Genomic DNA, 16,703 nt, shown 5'->3' on the forward strand with positions numbered 1-16,703 from the left:
TTGGGGGTGATCAGGCCAGCAGGGGGGGCAGTTGGGGGTGAGAAGGCCGGTGGGAGGGAAGTTGGGGGTGAGCAGGTCAGCAGGCAGAGTGGTTAGGGACGATCAGGCAGGCAGGCAGGTCAGCAGTTAGGAGCCAGTGGTCCCAGGTTGTGAGAGGGATGTCCTACTGCTGGTTTAGGTTGTCCTAAACCGGCAGTCAGACATCCCCTGAGGGGTCCCAGATTGGAGAGGAACAGCCTCTCCCCCAACCCCCATGCATGAATTTCATGCACCGGGCCACTAGTATTCTTTATAAAGACAACTGGCAGGTTGCACTTAGTGCCATGGGCTGTATTCAGTGACCCTGCCCTAGACCATGGAGTCAAGTTCTTCAGTCTGCTGACCTGGTTGTGGGAGATGAGAACCTCAATTCAGTGTCTTTTAAATAAACATGGATTTAAATCCTTCCCTGGTCAAGTCATTACCCAAGTGGGGGTTGCTGTTTCAAGGTCTTTGGCATTAATGTTGTCTTAGCATAAAATACCCCCCAAAGATCATTTAGCCCCAGTTTCTTTCCTCCTGGAGTAATTTGAGGGCAGTGGAGAATGTAGTCCACTGTGCAAAAGCCTAGAGTTTGTGAAGAGAGAGGGTGGCTTAATCAGTTAATTTTTATAAAGTGGCTCACAGATGAAACATGCTATTAGGCCTCCCAAGGAAGACCCGCATGCAGTTCCAAAGCCAAAGCTGATTGTCTCTGGAAATCTCAAGGCAGCATGCATTCAAATTGGCTGAGGAAGAAGCCTGTTTGCTGGCCTGTTTAGCTGAAGAGCTCAAAAAAGGCCCTTGATCAAGGGACCAGCGTGAAGGGCAGGACAGGAGACCACCTTGTGGGAGAGGGGAAGTATAACTGTGAACAGCAGCCACCTCAGTGAGGGGGGGCTGGTGACATCTGGGGCTTGTCACCTCAGTGAAGATAGGGTCATTTATCACAAGGCCCCATGAGAGAGGAGACATCTTATGAGAGAAAAGTACGTATTCTAGGATAGCATCTTTTATGATTCATTTGGTAAATTTAAGTCTTCACAGCTTTTACAGTTGAACATAGATAAGGGGTGTGTGTATGTGTGTGTGTGTGTGTGTGTGTGTGTGTTTAATAGAACATGTTGGATATTGGCCATTTATCTTGCTCCTCTGTCCTGCAGATAGAAGGGCACTTTTAGGAGGAGTGGAAGATTTGCACAGGAAAAGAATAAGGCATGGGGGAAAGAACTAGACAACAGAGGGAGTTTAAATGCAAATAAAGTCATATTTTCTGAAAGTTATTTTCAGGTTCACTTACAGTTATCAATAGGTTGGTCACTGCTTGTGGTCATATCTCAGTCTAATAATGGCCCAAAGGTAGGCATTTCTCCTTAAAAGATAACTAAAAATTAATAGAACAAACAAGCGAAGAAACACTTCTAAATTAATTCAGAAGGCAGTTCACATTTTATGGCCTCACCTTGAAGGATAGGAGGGGGTATAGGGGTTGGGTGGGGTCGGAGGAGCCTTTGGCTGGATGAGCATTGTGGGGAGGTGAACAGTGTGCTGTAGTGGGAAAGTACCTCACTGAGAACAGTCCAACCCAGTTCTGTTTCTAGTTATTTCTATTATCACTTATTAACTGTCTTCTATTTACCAACATTCTACATGCTTTCTCTCCCATCCTTTGAACATGCCCATGAAGTCAGCATTTTGATCTCTATGTTAATAAAGAGCCCTGCCTGGATGCAGAACCGTTTTCTTGTATGTACCTTGCCTCCCGGGCCACGTTGGACCTAATATTTCCACTCCTATATCTTTACTCAAGAGAAATAAAAATTTATGCACTTTCAAAGACTTGTACACAAATGCCCATAGCCGCTTTATTTGTAATAGTCCCAAACCGGAAGCAACCCAGTTGTATAAACTATGGAATATTCATGCGATGGAATACTGCTCGTCGATAAAATGGAACAAACTGCTGATACAACATCATTGAATCTTTAAAAAATTATGCTGAGTGAAAGAATGCAGACATAAAAGAATGCATACTGTATGATTCCATTTCTATGTGGTTCTAAAACAGGAAAAACCAATCTGCAGTGAGGGAAACCAGGGTAATTGTTGCCTGAGGCCTCAATAGAGGTTGCTGACAGGGCAGAGGCACAGGAACTTTCTGGGGTGATGAAAATATTCTATGTTAAGGTTGGGGAGGTACTAACATGGGTGTGTGTATATATATGTGTCTAACTTATTGAACTTTAAACTTAAAATGGGTACATATATTTTATTGTATATAAAATATACTTTGATGTTATTTGAAAAATGCCTTCTTAATAAGGAAGAAGACTAAAACTCCATTTTTGTTTGTTTCATTTTGAGGACTGAATTAAGAAAATAATGGGAGAATCTTAGTCATGTTGTCAGGCCAGATGTGGTGTTCAAATCCTAGTTCTATTTTGGTGATTCTATGTTAGCTTCCTTCCCAACTTGGCTGTCTTTCCCCCCCCATCCCACATCTGGAAAGTGAAGAGTTGGCCTAGATCAGAGTTTCTCAGCTCTGGCTGCGCTTTAGAATCTTCTGATGGACCTTTACAAATTCCAACGCCTGGATCCACACCAGAGAGTTGGATTTGTTTGGTCTGGGGTTTGACTCTGGTGTTGTTTTTTTCTCCCTTTAATTCTCCAAGCAATGGTGAGTCTAATGCGCATGAAGGATTGAGACCTGCTGGACGAGATGGCCAAAAGGTCCTTTTAGATCTATGATTTCTGTCTTAAAACTTGCTTCAGGACAAGGGACAATTTTTCCCTGTCTGCTAAGACAATAAATTAAATAAACAAGGTTCCTTGAGTACAAGATAATGAGACTAAATAGAAGCAAGAGAAACCTGGAGATAGAACCTGGAGACAGGAGTAAATAGAACAGGTATGAGTTAGATTAATTTTTTCATAAGTAAGAAAGTTTCAACCAGAAGTCACAACACTGCAAATGTGTAGCAAGAGATGTGGAAAATAAGTAGTAACACCTTACATTTAGTTAGTTAATTAACAATATATTTTTTTAATGTATAGCTTCCCTTCATTTTCAGTGCACCTGTGTATGTTAGAGTTAGTGCAGCCAATACCATCTCCAGGTAGATTAACAGGCGACCTGGGTTGGCTAAGATAACACAATTGTGGGGATCACTCAACTGGTATTTGAAGGGAGGATGTGGAATCTTTCCATCCAAAGAACTTACCTAATTAAGAAATCATTCTTTGTCTCAAATGATTCTGTTAAGAATATTCTTTGCAGTTGTGACAAAAATCATTACAATTGGCACAATTCAAAGTGTGATGGTGTTTCCTAAAAGTTAGAGGTAAAGGATCACGAGAGAGGAGAGCTCTTGGGTTGGGATAGATCTCAAAGTGGCCCAGTGGTCTGTATGGTAAAACAATTTTTTAATAATAATATTAAAATAGAAATTTTCACTCTCATTCTGTGAGCATATTATGGGACCTTACTTGATGTGTGATATGGCAACAGCTATAACACAGAAGCAGATATGAGAATGCTTCTGTTAAGCCAGATGTTTAAAATATTTGCAAATATGTGAAACCATGGTACTCTTCTTACTAATACATTTTGAAAAGGTGGTTATTTTGCCTGAAAACTGTTATTTATATCAACATGTAGGAATTTATTGTTTTTAAATGAACTAACAAATAATTTTCCAAATTTAATTTTTAGTATTGTAAAAGTCAGTAGCTATAACTCATATAAGTAAATCTCTTTGCTGTCCTTAATAAGTGAAAAGTGTATATAGAGATCCTGAGACCAAAAGGTTTTGGAACTGTCCAATGTAGACACTGAATGCTGCCCTTCTTGGGCGAGGGGTCCTGACCCTTGGAAGTTTATTTCCTGAGATGAGGCTCTCATCTTCTATGACAGTGCTTTTCAATTGTTCGTGTACATGTGAATCACCTGGGGATCTTGTTAGAATTCATATTCCCAGGGGAAGGGCCTGAGGTTCTGCATTTCTAGTACCTCAGGTAAAGGGATCATGCTAGTATTGAGATCACACTTTGGACTGCAAGGCTCTTTAGAAGAAAGGTTAATAACACCCCACCAGATCTTTTTCCCAAACACAGACATAGGAGAAGGTATGAAAAGAATGATAGAGGAGTGAAAATCAACTTAAGAGGAATGAAGTACTTGATTTTAAGAACCCCAAATCCTTTCTGAAAAGCTTTCCCTTACTCTCTCATCATTAAAGTTTTCCTACCCATTTTCACAAGACTTCTTTAATTTCTCAGTTAAAGCAATTCACACATTGTGTTGTCATTGCTTTTCAGGAGTGGTGGTAGTGGCATTGTTTAACTCCCCAACCTGCTTTGTGTTTCTGGATGGTATCTTATCTGTCTATCTTTGTATCTCCAGCATCTAGTGGTAAGTTGGCATGTAATGGGAACTCAACAAATGTTTAGTGGATGGTTGGATAGTTGAAGGAAAAGTAGTCTTTGAGTCCCGATAATGGCACCCACAAAACTGCAAAGATGAAGTTTGTCTTCGGTATTTATTTACCCTTTTTCTCTAGGCAACATGCCCAAGTCTGGCAAAAGGTGGAAAGGTTAGCTTGTCTGTGAGATAGGCTTTTGTCCCAGTGGTTTTTACATTTAATACAGCATGCAATGGGCACATGTATTTTTGGTCTGCTGTACTGATGATGTCTGGATGCCTTTAGCTCTACTTATCTAGGTCCCAGATGAGGTCCTTGAATTCACAAAACACCCGTATACCATACTAGAGGCCCAGTGCATGAATATTCATGCACTGGAGGGGTGGGGTCCCTCAGCCTGGCCTGCCTCCTCTCACAGTTCAGGAGCTCTCAGGGGCAGGAGGCGACCAGGAGATCAGGGGAAGGTGATTCCTCCATTACACCTCTGCTGCTGCCACTGCTGGCAGCGCAAGCCTCAGCCGGCCCTGGTTACCTGAGCCTTGGGTGGCCCTGGGTGGCTGGGCAGCCGCCATCTGAGGCTTGCCTGCGCTTCAGGCCCACCCTGGGCATCTGGGGGGCTGAGGGTGGGTCCGGCCGCACCATGCATCTGCCGCCCGCCCTCCCACCCCCACTGGGCTGAAAGGACTGTGGGACTCTGGCATCTGGAGGGCTGAGGGTGGGTCCGGCTGCACCATGCATCTGCCGCCCGCCCCCCCACCCCCACTGGGCTGAAAGGACTGTGGGACTCTGGCGGGGCTGAGGGAACTGGGTGCCTCCATCTTTGTGACAGTGTGACAGTCAATTTGCATATTCTCTCTTTATTAGATAGGCTTTTCCCTCTAAAACCACTCTAGATGTCAGCATTTCTCAAGCTCTGTTTTAGTATCCCTCAAGCTTGTCCTGTTAGTACCTTTTGTTGATGCCTCACATGTCATTGGAACAAGTTTCCTTGTTAGACCAGGTCTGTAGCTGCCAAAGTCATATTCTACTACATGTTCTGCAAACCCTTCATGGACAGCTAGGCTGGGCAGGTTTATTTTCCTCTTCCAGTTCCTCCCCTCCCTAATCACAGATGCAGCCAACAGCTCCATCTGTCATCTCTCTTGGCTCAGTGGCCCAACCCAAGCTTTAAATCCTAGGGTCATCTCTGACTACTCTTTAATATTGAATATATCCTAAATCCTCTCAATTATTTTTTTCAGTATTTCTTGCAAATGTCTCTTTATTTCCCACCATCATTATCGTAATAATGGCTCTTTGTAATTTCCGTTAGACAAGCAGTTCTTAACTGATGACTCAGGAGAGGTTTGAGTGGGCCATGAGTCATCTTCTTTCAAACAATTAAGTGTTCTGATGATTTAATTAAAATTTGGAGTAGATTCAAGGTGATGTATGTAATATGCAAGAAAATAAAAATGGAGTGGCTACTGGAGAAAAGGGTGGAGTAGAAGGTGATGGCCTAAGAGTTTATCTCTGTCTGGATACAGGAGTGTATCTAATACCTACAATTGGGTGCCATGAGTATGATTGTTGTTTGGGAAAGCAAATGGAATTAAAAGAGAGGGTTAAAAAGTGAAGGAGGGAGAAAGAGCAGGAGGGAAAGGGAAAGAGATTTTCTGGAGGTAGAATGGTATTAAAGTTAGAAGTTAGAAAAGGTAGACAATTCCTTTATTACTGTGTGTATGCGTCTCAGAAATTGTTTAAACATTAATTCATTGAGTTCTGAGTAATGGAAGACAAAGGGTTGGGAAGGTCATAAGGGAGTGGACACTGTGAGTAGAGAAGAAAGGGAAGAGACTTTGATTGGGTTCCTTGGATTCAGTGTGGTCTGCCAGAAAGAACAACATTTTAACCATGGGGACTACTAAATCCATTAGCACACAGACCCTGGGAGGTGTTCATATTAAGGAATTTGAATCTTCCACTCTCTTCACTCCAGCAATGTAGAGCTGCATGAGGAGACAAGGACTCCCAAGTGGCAGGAGGAAGTCTTTCATCACTTTAGCAAATCACTAAAGCTCTCTGAGATCCATTTCCTCTGTGAGATACTGCTAAGACCCTGTCTCTCAGTACATTGTATACGCCATCCTCTGTAGTTGGCGGGGCTATTGATGACCATATGAATAATGCATGCCATGCAGGAGGAACCAAAGCACACAGTGTTATGCAAAGGTTATGCTGCTTACTATTATTTTTATTACATCACTGGAGCCAGGAGATGTAGGTTCTAGTCCAGGGGTGGGCAAACTTTTTGACTCGAGGGCCACAATGGGTACTTAAACTGGACCGGAGGGCCAGAACAAAAGCATGGATGGAGTGTTTGTGTGAACTAATATAAATTCAAAGTAAACATCATTACATAAAAGGGTACGGTCTTTTTTTTTTTTCAGTTTTATTCATTTCAAACGGGCCGGATCCGGCCTGGGGGCCGTAGTTTGCCCACGGCTGTTCTAGTCTCAACTCTGCCACTAATTAACCATTCTCCTTGAGTCAAATCAGTTACCTTTGCTGGGCCTTTGTTCTTCATCTATAAAACAACACTATTGATTCAGATAATCTTGTGGGTTCCTTCTAGCCCTAGAATTCCATGATTTTAATTATTTCTGTGATTCTGTTATTTAAAGACAGCCAGCCACATGGTTGGCAGTTCTCCATGACAGCCAGCTTTCATTTCTAACAAGCTGGGGTGAAGGCAGGGGCTCTGTGAAGCATCCTTCTTAAGGCACCACACCTGTTCCCTTAGGAGCAGCTCTGTGGGCAGACCCATGAAGGAGCAGCAGCAGGGTATCCAGCAAGGGCCATTCTCCCTGAGCCCTGGACATGGTAAAAAACTACCCCTGGCCTGGCTCATTTTTCTCCTTAAGGTTTTTATTGTCAGCTTAAAGAGGGCTGCATTGAGCTCCCTCTAAGTCTGTGTTGATTTATTCCTTGTCATCTATCCCAAGCTTCTTTACCAAAGAAACACCAAATGTGTGTAGACATGGCAGTTATTGTGGGCTTTCCTGTCCACTTCTGTCAACCCACAGCACCCAAAAATCTTCCTTAATAATCTCTCTGGGATCTGTTGTGCCTTTTTGCTACCCTTGGCACACCTGTAACCTGACCCCCTCCCTCCCCCAATTGGCTTTCATCCTCCTCCCAGCCTCTGTTTTCACTCTGTAATACATAATTACTCTGTCTTTTATGCTCCTTCATTTTCCACCCCATTAACTCTGATTCTTGGCACAAAAGTGCCCCCTTTATGGGCTGCAATGAGGGAACAACAAGGAAATCACATTTGGCCATTTCTGAATTTGAGTCACATTGATTGTTTTCTTTTCCTCTTTGGAATGCGTGAGTGTAGCACCCTCATAAGCACCCTGCATGCAGAGCTGTTATCCATTCTGTTCTTTGCTACGTTTTCTGAATTTCTTTGAATTTAGAAATTCAGGGGCCTATTTTCACTGACTCCATAATCCCATTCTGAGCAGTACATTTACCTATCTCACCCCAAATGGTAATCCAAAGCCCTACTCCAGGCTCTTTTTTGCTTCACATTGGTCCTGAGAATGTCCCTGTTTTTACAGCAAAGAGAACTATAGGTCAGGAAAAAGGAAGATGGTTTTTAAAAAGAGCTTCCTATTTTATGAGACTTTGCAACTACCTGGAGAAAAATGCAGTAATTCTAGAAAGTAAGGAGGAGGCTGGATTCTCTGCCAACACGAGTTTGATTGAGCTGGTCAAGGCCACCCAAGATGTTGGGAACCAGTTCAGTTTATGTCCAGGCCTTTTCTATGCCTTGGAAACCTTTGTTTAAACAATCACTTAGAAAGAAGCAAAACAGCCCAGCTGGTGTGGCTCAGCGGTTGAGTGTCGACCTTTGAACCAGGAGGTCACTGGTTCAATTCCCAGTCAGGGCACATGCCTGGGTTGCAGCCTTAATCCCCAGTGGGGGGCATGCAGGAGGCAGCTGATCAATGATTCTCTCTCATCATTGATGTTTCTATCCTTTTCTCCCTCTCCCTTCCTCTCTGATATCAATAAAAATATATTTAAAAAGAAAGAAAGAAGCAAAACAATGAATGGTGGAGTTGTTCCTGTTGAGGTCTGGGGTGTCGGCTGGATGGGGCAGAAGAGAACCGAGATCTCCTTCCTCACTTAAGGAGCTTTGAGGGGCTCTTCTGTACCCCTAGGCATGTGTGCAATTTAATTGTGAAATACACATTTGTGTTTTACTAAAATAATTTCAGGTCATGAAGATCCTTTTAGGAAGACATCTTTTAGGAAAAGTTATCTTGTTTTGTGATGCCCCTGAAAAGAGAATTTCCTGGTATCGGCACAAGAAGGAAGGGATTTTAGTAGCTACCTTCTAGTTACTTTCCTACTCATGCCTCCTCTCCTCTCTTCAGATAAAGTAACAGATAAATTAACAAAAGCACAAGAAACTATATTTATGCGAGAAAATAATAACGGAGCTGGTCTAGCTTAAAATGTTCCTTATTTATGATGATAAGAGTGAATTTTTACTCATCCAAACAAGTTCCGTTACATGGGTCTCCCTGTTGGAGTTGTAGAAACAATAGCCAAAGCTAGCTGACTTCCAGGAAAGGGGCTATCTGTGTTCTAAGCCAGACAATAGAACTAGCCTTGCAGACCCCGACAAGCTGTGTGAAACAGGTAAAGTTATTTAACCTCTCTGAGCCTCATATCTGAAATGAGGACAATAGTATTTACCTTGTTAAATAATTACATTTTAAGTATCTGAAGCTTAGTAAGTGTTAAAGAAATTGTTTTTTTAGTACCATAGTTGTTATTTTTTTCTAGAGTCTAGTGACTATAAATTCCTTAGGGCTAAGGAATTTGTTATATTTCTAACTTGTCATCCGTGCACCAAGCAGGCACTCTGTAACTGTGTGCTGAATGGACACATGGCATCTGCAGGGCTTGAAGTCCTGTAAATATGTTTTTATTGATTTTAGAGAGAGTGGAAGGGAGAGGGAGAGACAGATAGAAACACTGATGAGAGAGAAACATCAATATTGATCGGCTGTCTCCTGCATGCCCCTTATTGAGGATCGAGCCAGCAAACCTGGCATATGCCCTGATCAGGAATTGAATCTGTGACCTCTTACTGCATGGGGCGATGCTCAGCCACTGAGCAACACCAGCGAGGCTCCTTTGTCTTATATTGATTAAAGTAAACATTTGCTTTGCCCTCACATCTGAGTAGTGGAGCAGGAAGGAAACCCATTCCAATACTAAGGCTCAACCTTTAAAGTTTTCTCCAAGGAGAATTCTCTAATCCTCTAGAATCAAGACATTTGCCTTCCTCTGAGGTTCCCCAGCACACTCCTTGTGTCTTTACCAGTGTATTTAATCATAGTTGGACTAACAGTCATGCTGGCTATGCTTCCTTCCAGTCCTAAACCCCTTAGGGCTGGAACTGTGGCCATTGTTGAATTCTCAATAGAACAAATCCATTACATCACACCATGCAGGCTTTAGATTTTATTGAGTTGGAGGGAAGAGGTATTAACAATGAATGCCTTAGCATTTTTGGTACCAAATCTCAAATTACTTTTCAGGTCTCTTATTCAGTCATACTCAACAGAATACAATTTCTGCCTTTAAGATGCTTCTAATAAGAAATTGCTCTTTAGTCTTTTCCATTGAGACTGATTTTCAAGGCTTCCTGTTGATTGACTAAATTAATGAAAGAAGCAAAAGCTGTTATCAGTGAAAATGATAATGCACAGAAAGGTATGGTAATTTACCTAAAGTCACACAGCAAGTGAAAGGTAGAGAAGCAGAACCTGGGTCTGTCAACTTCCATGCTGATGTTCTTCCAAGCACACAATGCAGCATCCTGACGCTATGGATCCTTATATCTAACTTTAGGTTATGAGTAGCCACCTCCTTCCTGCTTGTTCATGATACATTTTCTTTATTTTTTTTTCTAAAAGTGTAAGTATTTGGAGGAAAAGAAAAACATTCTGACCAAATGGTAGAAATTCTGGGACCAATTTATTATATCAAATCCTGATTTAGATTTCAGAATTCATTTGAATAGATTAGTTTCACAACTTGTATATCTAATTATGTTTTCCTATGTCACCAACTACAAGCAATTTCCCTTCTTTTAGGATTATTGTATCTTTAACTGTAAGGCATAAAACACAGGAATTACCATAGCAACTTGCTTTTCCAATTAGACTGCAATCACTGACAATCAATATGATTAGACAAGGTCAGTGACAGAGTAAGCCCCTTAGTCTTTCAAGAGAGCTAGGGAGGTGCAAAGACAATGAAGAAATGAGAAGACTATTGGAAAATATCTCCCCAGAGTTGAGAGTGAGTCTTTTATTGCTTGCTGCTTGTATAACCTAAAGAGGTGTCTTATAGTGGCAACAGTTTATAACCTGCCAGCAAGAACTGGGGAATGGAGGCTGAGAGATGTTCAGTTGAGGTTGGTTTTTCTTTCCTCTAGTCCCCAAACACTTTACAAAACTAAGGACTAAAAATCAACGAGTTAAAAGTGAGGATAAATAGAAGCTGAAAGGGTTGATAATGATGAGTCAAACTCAGGGAGCTATTTTCAGCTTGAGTAGGGAATGAAGGTATTTGAGAGGAAATGCAATGGGATGGTCCTTAACCAAGTTTGCCTGGAGGGGGGCTAGGTGAGTTGAGTGTAGCTCCAGGCATCATAGGGAGCTTAATTAGCTTCTAATCCTGCATCATCGGAGCTTCTTTCAGGGGCTTCCACTTCCTTCCCTCCCTGTACTGATCTCAGCTTTACAGGAAAACTCACACCAGTGCCAGTGTCTGACAACTGGTTAAATCTGATTGAGGTGGGTGGGGATTACATGTCAATAGGGAGCAACGCTTTAACAAAAGAGTTGTTATGAATATTGGACACACAGGAACAGATAGTAGAAGTACTTTTGGAGCCTTTGGATCTTTCTGGAGACCCTTAAATCACATCTTTGATCTACCATGATTTCATAACAGGCTGGTTAAAAATGAGCTCCAGCTCTTCACCCACTCACAAGAAAGAGGAAAATGAAGCAATTGTTCCAGCAGCTGAACTGTAGGTGTCTCTCAGACACAATGCAACACCATGGAAAGCAAACACAAAGCCATGCTCCCTGGGAGCATTTGTGTTAAGGAGGCAAGACCTGGAGTCTGGAGGGCTCAAATGATTGACATCTACGTGATTAACTTTCTGCCTGATACTCCTGCTCCCAATCTCCCCTTCCCCAGCCACTCTCTGCCTAGTGACTGAGTGGGAGGAGGCCAGTTATGAGAGGGGAGAGGCTGAGAGATGGAGCTTCTGAAAGTTGGGGAGATCAGGCTTTGGAATATTGCTCAACCCCTAATAGGATCCTGAATAGTTAAGGAAAGCTGCCCTGCTCCCCTGTGGCTAACATTCTCAAATCTCTCTCCTCTAGCAGGGTTTTTGTGGCCATCGAGACACCTTTAGAGCACATCCGTGTGTACAAGATCAGCAGCTGCCATCTAGTTTTAGCTTTCCACTTGCTTATCAGTAATATACATATTTGTAGATATGCATATATATTTATACATTTGTAGAGCTAAAACTTGGGGAAAGTTGCTTTTGGTGTCCTCAGCATCTTGTTTCTGCAACTCCTTCCTGCCTTTCAATCATTTCTTTTTCCTTGAGATGCTCGGTAGCTTCTGGCAGCCCAGTTTGTCAAGGTAGAAGGTAATCTAAAGTGTATCTTCTATTTACATAATTGGTTACCTCCGTCTGTCATCCTGTTTTCAAAGGAGAGCCAGGAGAGGATGGTATACTATCATAGACAATAAAACATTGATGTTGAGAGTTCTGGCTGATATGGAAGTCTGATATTTAGGCCTCTCTACCTTTAGATACATACCAGTGCTGGATGAAATAGATCAAGCATTTAAAAAATACTTAGTCAGTTTGGAAACTATGACAGTGACTCTATCCCCAACCTGATCAGAATGATGAATATATACTGAAGCCTAAGGACCAAGGAACAATTCTAATGAGCTTAATGGTCAGGTTTGAAGTTTCAAAACCACTTGGATCTTCCCAACTTGCAGATCTGTATTTGTCTGAGAGGAGCTAGAGCTGAACCACCCACATAAAGTCAGGAGTCAGGAAAGGCTCCATATTAATGAGATGGGGGCTCCAAAACTCCCCTTAGTGACTAGGGAAACATCAAAGAAACAGCCTAGGCCCCAGGTGGGAACAGTCACCTGCAAGTAGTAGTAACACCGGGCTGGTGACACATGATGATGTTGGTTGAGAATTCACACCATCACTGGGTACAGTAACCTCAAGCCATGGAATTAATGGAAAGATCATCACTAAACTGGAGAATATGAAAATGCTCCACAGCAGCAAACGAGAAGCTGTCTATTAGGATGTTTCTATACCCAGAGCATGGGATTCTCACTGAACATATCTCATAGATCCTAAGATAGGCTGAGGGAAAATGCTGCAAATCATACAAGGAAATACTACACCAGAGAGAATATTTATGCCTTAATGACTGGGGGTTAAAATAAGACTACAAGAGATTTAAAAATAAGTATTTTTCAAATGCTCAAAGTCATAAAGGAAGATATAGGAATCATAAGATAAAATAGAAAACTGTGAAAAGGAACAGATTTTAAAAAATATTCATGGAAAATGCTGATATAATAATTTGCATTCAAGATAATTAAATTCTCAATAAATGGATTGAAAAAATGATAAGGTGAGTAGAACATGTTAACTTCTGGAAGAGTAGAGAAGAAGAAAGGGAGACTAAAAAAAGCATAATGGTGACATTTCAAGCATTCATGGGAAAGGTTTTACTATGGAATATTTATATGTTACTCATATGTGTAGGTGCTGAGTGCCAAATGTCTTCTGAAGGATCACAAGTTTATTTCCATAAGGCCCTTGTATATTTCCTAAATGTAAGTCTAAAGCAAAGTTTTAACACATGCATAGACCAGAGTGGCATTGCCCCAGGTTATTGTGGTGTAGCAAGTACAGTGTACATGCTGCTGCAGCCAGCAGGTTCTTTATCTCGGAGGAAGCCGCTGCAGGTGCCTCTGGGGGCTTTTTACACTCTTGTTTCCTGGTCAGTTTTAAAGGAGCCCAATGTCTCGTTTTTCTTGTGTTGCCAGGCTTGGATTCCAGAGACTGGATGTCTTTTACATTGATTTCCCTCTAACAATATTCAAGACCCTTTGACAATAAAGATAATGAATTCACAGAACCTTTCAGAGAGGCCCCTGTCTCACAGGGCTTCCCAGACTCAGCCTCCTGGGAGGATTCAGAGGAACACAAAAAGGAAAGTGATGCTCTACTCTCTCGTTTTCTGTCCAAGACTAACAAAGAGTGTACCTTCGTCATGTCATACAAGTGTCTCCGCAGGGATTTTTTCAGCACTCTGCAAGGCTTTCGGTTTGAACTAGAGGAGACATGTTCCTTGCAGACTCCTTCTTTTTCCCCAAACGATACCTGATCCCTATGTTTATCATTTTCCTGAATTAGGGATCCTTGCCCTTGTCTTTTAACACTTCAATAGCTATCAGTATTCTCTAAAACATCGTGTCAGCATGTAGTTATATGAAATAATTAGAATACAAAAGAGCAATAAGGTGGTGAAGACCTGGGGGGTGGGGGTGGGTAGGGGCTGGGCGGAGGTGGGTAAAGGGGGGAATTGGGAGACATCTATAATACTGTCAACAATAAAAACAAAGAGCATGCATAATAGAATCTCATTTTGATTTCTTAAAACCGTGTATCAGCAGAAAAGGAATTGTGAAAGGCTGTTCACCAAAATGTTAGCAGCGGATATCTCATTGTGGAATTATATAAAACCATCATTTTTTAAAAAGCTTTCTGCATTGTTTGTTTTTCCTACAGCAAGCATGTATTGCTTTTATAGTCATAAAAATTCCTATCTTAATTAGGAAAAACAAAACCAAACCCATTTCCATCAGGGACAGTATTTCTGGCTCCACAGTCTGGGCGAGTTGCTAGGTTGTTACAGGAAGGCAGACTTTGCTGTGCCAGGACACGGTGCCCTGTGAAACAGTATTCACCATGGTTTGGGGAGCTACTTAGAAAACAGAGTTGTTGTTCACTTTGTGTTTCCTATTCAAGTGCATTTGGATTTATTTGAGGAACAGGCCCAGGGAAGTGCTGCAGAGGTGGGCATGGGGATAGTGTGGCTTGGTAGTCCAAAGTGGAATTTGAGATTGTTGTCGACTGTTGTCCCTCAGACCAGGGAGCAAGTCTTCTTGGAAGAGGCTCTCCTGATCCCTTGCCCTGCTCTCATTGTTCTCCCCATCACTACTTAGAACTTGCCATCTTACTCTTTCTATAAGGTACTTGATCTTTTTCAAAAGATTAAGAATCTAAAATCCACGAGGGTGAGGATCTCTGTCCGATTTGGTCACTGTTGTCTCTCCAGTGTCTATTAAACAGTAGGTGTCTAGTAAACAGTAGGTGCCCAGTAAATGTATACCGCGGGAGGAAATGCATGTTACATGTTTATGTGTGTAGGGAGAGAGGCATGGGGATTAGTGTGAGTAGAAATGAGAAGGCAAGAAAGGGGAGAGCATGGATGTGGGCCCATGAGGAGTTAGATCTGGGTAGCAGGAGGGTCCTTGTAAATGAATAGTAGCAAACAAAGTTGGATGGTTGAACTGGGGAGAAATGATAATAAAGAGACTTGAAACTAAGACAGGAAAGAATCAAAATAAGGAGTGAGCACACTCAGGGGATGTGCTGAAAGCAATGACATTATGTCAGGGCTCAAGCATTGATATAGGGGTAAGGAAGAGTCACCCCGATTAAAGGAGAAGTGGACACTGATACAAAATTCAGAATAGAAATGAGCTCAATGTTTTTTTTCATTGTCTGTCTGTGATAATATTACCCGAGTCAAACATTCAGGGTTTAAAGGCTGTGCCTTTGGAATCATTTCAAATTCAAGCCACCTGACAATGCAAGATAGCTATACTCGTGCAGAAACAGAACATTTAAGGAGATACCGACTTTTTTCTTTAGGCTTCTCTGAAATTCTAATTAAATGAAACTGAGCTGTGCCTCCTGCTTAGCTCTAATTTTTTCATACAGTGCATTCGAGAGCCACCCCCCCATGCATATATATTGGAGCATTTTGGTGGGGCTCATTTGTGATGAGCATGGGTAGAAATGGAATTCACTCAGTATAAAATGTTTACATACTACAGTGAGCACGCCTTGGCTGTTTCTGAAAAGGGAGAGCACACTTTTTTGCTTAGTCCAGCTTCTCAGGGCGACATGTCACAGAGCTCCGCCGGCCATGCAGAAAATCTAACTTATACAAGCAAACAGACTGCAATTAGGGTGGGCAGAGCTGAGACCCTCTCTTTCCAGACTGTGCATATCTCTTATTAAGAATTATTTTGGTCCTCATGTTATCTTTGATTGCTGACCTTGGAGGATTAGAAATATATTTCTGGGTTATTCTAAGGAAGATTCAAAATAGGGTTGCTCGGAAACCTTGGAAGCAATTTACTAGAGTTGACAGTGAGTCTGGTCTGAGGAGTTTCCTTGAGATCCTTCCTGAGGACCTTCCTAAGATCCTTTCCTTGTTATCCCTTTGACCCCCTTGCGTGAAGGGAAGGCGATAGGGTCTTCGAGCCTCAGACAGAGTTTCCTTCCGGTGTCATTATGGGACATTTACTTTTAAGAAGTGAAGAGGAAGAAGACACTGGAGAAAAGGTGCCGTGATAATGGCTTAACAGGACTTTCACCATCCTCCCTCCACATACATAGCAATTCATTTTGGAAGTATTCCAGGGACATAGGCAAGGCAAGTGCACATTCTTCGTATCATATTTTATACTGTAGAATCTAGAGCTGGTGCTTTTGAAACTTGACCTTCCCAAATTTTGCCCAGTGGTCTAATTTTGGGTCATTTAACCTATGGCTCAAAGGTGACCATCTACCTCTGTGTTTAAGAATTCTTTGGAGTGAGACTCAGACCAGATTTGATGTTGATGGGGGAATGAGATTTTAAATGCCAAAGACAGGATGATAGAATAATAGTGGAGAGACACCACAACCTGAAAAAAGGATAGTCAGAGCAGTCTGGTAAGTCTCAGTAGGGGGCCAGGGGAAATCTGGCTAGGGTGGGAGTCGAAATTCACAAATGGCCTTGATTAAGGGCTGCAAAATTCACTGCCATCAACATTTTCTCCTCTACATAG

The 16,703-nt window shown here is 42.0% G+C and overlaps 1 protein-coding gene across 1 annotated transcript in view; it reads right to left on the minus strand.

Moving 5' to 3' along the window:
- The window catches only part of FSHR (follicle stimulating hormone receptor), a 136,623-nt gene that overhangs the window by 44,287 nt on the left and 75,633 nt on the right, over positions 1 to 16,703 (minus strand). The gene's annotated exons all lie outside the window — the stretch shown is intronic.

The sequence above is a fragment of the Myotis brandtii genome, unplaced genomic scaffold (genome assembly GCF_000412655.1).
Source record: "Myotis brandtii unplaced genomic scaffold, ASM41265v1 scaffold191, whole genome shotgun sequence".
In the NCBI taxonomy this organism is placed as follows: domain Eukaryota; kingdom Metazoa; phylum Chordata; class Mammalia; order Chiroptera; family Vespertilionidae; genus Myotis; species Myotis brandtii.